The following is a 3,428-nucleotide window of genomic DNA, read 5'->3' on the forward strand; positions in this document are numbered from 1 at the left end:
GAAGCATTTCTCCTTTTTCAAAAATTTCTTTAAATGTATTCTTTCATAGCTATAACTAAGGTACTTCTTACTAAAATTGTATTATATATAATGCATTTTGATCACATGCTCCCATTATCCTTCCTTATCTTTTGTATATTCATACTGAACCCTTTTTTCCCATCAAATACTCCCACCTTCATATATGTTTTTGGTGGCCTACTACGTCTAACTGTTGTTGGTTGCATGAGCATGCAGTGAGGTGTTATTTCCTTGAGTAAGGGCAAGCCACAGGTGGCTGCCACAGTGAGGAATAAGACCACACAGTCCTAGCAACCATTGATTACCAACGGTGTCTCAGGAAGGGTCAGCATCTTGTGAACTTCTCTTCTATCCCTGGTGGAACATTGATGGGCCCTACTTTGTGTGGGTCTTGGTGCAGGTGACTCTAAGTAGCTTTCTGTATATGGGTGCAGTGACAATGTGATGTGAAAATGACAGTATCTCACTGAAGTCCTTTTTCTCTTCTGGCTCTTACATTCTTTTCACATGCTTTTCCACAGTGTCCCCTGTGCTGTGGAAGGAATGATATAGAACAGTTGATAAGAAAAAAGAAAATAAATAATTAATGCCAGCTCTACCAGTGGAGTTCAAACTGAATAATCTATCTGACAAGTCACGCATGGATGCTGTGCTGGATGACCTGATAGACATTTTAGGCAAACCTGAAGATCCTTAACAAAGATGATATACCATATGGTGGACCAGCAGTTTGGGACCCAATGGATTGTACTTCCCTTGAGAAGTTGAAAATAAAAGAAGGGACTGTTCCTCTAGAGTACAGGAAATTTCTGGATGAAAAGGAAGGGGTTGCCAGATCTCCTCCAGAATCACCTAAACTCATGGGGACTGGTCATAATACAGACACTTTGTCATCCAACTTCACCTGTAGTTCTCTGACTGGAAATCAAATGAGAAAGAGAAATCTACAGGGGAAGTTTTATTTTTTAATTAATTATTTATTTTTTACATATATATATGTATATATATAATTATGCATCTATACAATAAACTACCTACAGTAAGAAGATCCACAAAATAATCAGGAATTATATAAATGTTACAGTCACAGTATTTTGGGAGTGACCAGAAGTGATGTGCCTCCCCAGGAGAAGAAGGTTGAAAATGGAGTCATGAATGATCAAGTCCTGCAGTCTCTGTCAAATTCACTGGGCACCAGACAGCCAGACCCTGAACAACCTTAGCCCAGCTGAACAAGGCAAAGAGGCAAATAAAAGAAGAAGAAGAAGAAGAAGAAGAAGAAGAAGAAGAAGAAGAAGAAGAAGAAGAAGAAGAGGAGGAGGAGGAGGAGGAGGAGGAGGAGGAGGAGGAGGAGGAGGAGGAAGAAGAAAGGCAGGGGAAGTGTGGTGAAGATCATGACACAGTTCCCCTCTTAGCACAGGTTAAAGCTAACTATGGATAAACCACTATTCCTGGATCCAAAAGAAACGTCTAAGTGCCCGAGTGAGTTAGAGATAATCGGGGAGTTTTCCAAAGACTTTGGCCAATCAACATATCAAGACAAACCATCTAACCCATGTGAGAAAATAGAAAAATCTCAGGACACATCCTCAACTCCTGTGGCTGGGAAGGCTGTGCCTCAGACCTCCATGTGCTGAATGCAGTCAGCACCACTCAAACCAGCATCCTTGAAGGGCATGGTGCCAGATGATGCTGTAGAAGCCTTGGCTTGAAGCCTGGGGAAAGAGAAGCAGACCCAGAAGATGAAAAACCTGTGGTAAATAAATTCACGGAGAAAGCTAAAGAAGAAGACCATGTGAAACTTGGTGAAAAAAAAAAAAAAGAAACAGTTCCTCTTGATTATAGACTAAAGGAGGTCAAGGTTAAAGAGGGAAAACCAGTTCTTCCAAAAAAGTCCAAGGAATAAATTACACCGTTGAGAGATGACTTCCTTCCTGATGCATTGTCTTGGGACCCTTGCAATCTAGCAAACATATCATCTCTTGACTATGAAGATGTCAAACTTCCTGCTGCCATTTCTGAAGCCATTTCCCAGATGCCTGCACCTAGCACCCACACAACAGGCCCACTGCCTGACACTGAGCAGAGAGACAAAGACTTCAGTGAAGCCTCAGATAAGCTTTCTGACAGTCTTTGGCAAAGACAGACTTATTCAGATGAGGACAAGCCACTAGATGATGAAATGAGGAAAAAGAACATCAAAGCGGAACATAACAAGACGCTGGGAGAGAGACGACATCATCCGACCTGAATACAGGCATCTCCTGGACAGTGATGGGCAGGGCAAACAAGAGAAGCCACTGGTGAAAAAAATAACAGAAGCTTTATCAGGACCAGGACCCCACTGATGCCCTCTCAGAAGATTTGGATAGCTGCCCCTCAACTATAGAGACCTCACAGAGTACAGCAAAGGAGAAGAGCAAGAAGACTTCAAGTGCCAAAACATCAAAGAATGGAGTGAAAACAAAGGATTCCTCCAAGAGGACAGAGGAAGTGTCCGAGCCAAAGGCTGATGAAAATGCAAGCTAAAGTTTACATAGTCGGATATCTGAAAAGACGTTGTTCAATTGATGGATGGTGACTTTTGGAGAAGAAAGGTTCTGTGACAACTTTTCTGGGTAGCTTCAAGCCAGTGGTATTTGTTATATCTTTTGACATCTTAAACATTTTCGTTTGTTATTCTTTTCTAAGAAGAAAATGAATTTGTTTGATTCACTCTTGTTCTGAATTGAGTATTGATAAATATCAAAGACTTTTCATTGCCTTTATGTGGGAGAAGGAAGTTTTATATTTTTAAGAAATGTATTTGCCTCCACTCCCAGACATCATCGTCTCCCCCCTCTGCCTTCCCCCACGCCCCCTCCATCCTCCCTCTCCTTCTCCTCAGAGAAAGGGAAGGCCCCCTATGGTACCAACCACATTAAGTCACTGCAGGACTAGGTGCATTCTCTCCCACTGAGGCCAGGCAAGGCATCCCACTTAAGAGAACAGGATCCATAGTGAGGCATCAGAGTCAAAGAGGATCCCAGCTCCAGCTGTTGGTGGATCTCCAGGAAGACCAAACACATCTGCTACATATGTGTGGGGGCCTAGGACCACTCCATGCATGCTCGCTGATGAATGGTTGAGTCTCTGCGAGCCCCCATGGGCCCAGGTTAGGTTACTCTGTAGGTCTTCTTGTGAAGTCCTTGACCCCTTAAGCTCCCTCAGTCAGTCCCCCAACCCTTCCATAGGACTCCCTGAGCTCTGCCTGTGATGCTCTGATTATGATATTATTTTTAATAAATTCTGGATCTGAAAAAAAAGAAATGTATTTGATAGTCTGTTAAAACACCAAAAATCCCCCCCCCAAAAAAAAACTTTTACAGACTTTTGCGCACTATAAAAACAGTGCCTGTAAATCTCAT

The 3,428-nt window shown here is 42.4% G+C and overlaps 1 pseudogene across 1 annotated transcript; it reads left to right on the forward strand.

Moving 5' to 3' along the window:
• The first annotated feature begins 607 nt into the window (after nt 1-607).
• Nucleotides 608-2,618, forward strand: LOC311608090 (calpastatin-like; annotated as a pseudogene). The gene is made up of 3 exons: nt 608-973; nt 1,086-1,237; nt 1,442-2,618. The product of its transcript is annotated as a calpastatin-like (transcript).
• Nucleotides 2,619-3,428: the final 810 nt, after the last annotated feature.

The sequence above is a fragment of the Acomys minous genome, assembly GCF_964271855.1.
Source record: "Acomys minous genome assembly, chromosome: 11".
NCBI lineage: Eukaryota > Metazoa > Chordata > Mammalia > Rodentia > Muridae > Acomys > Acomys minous.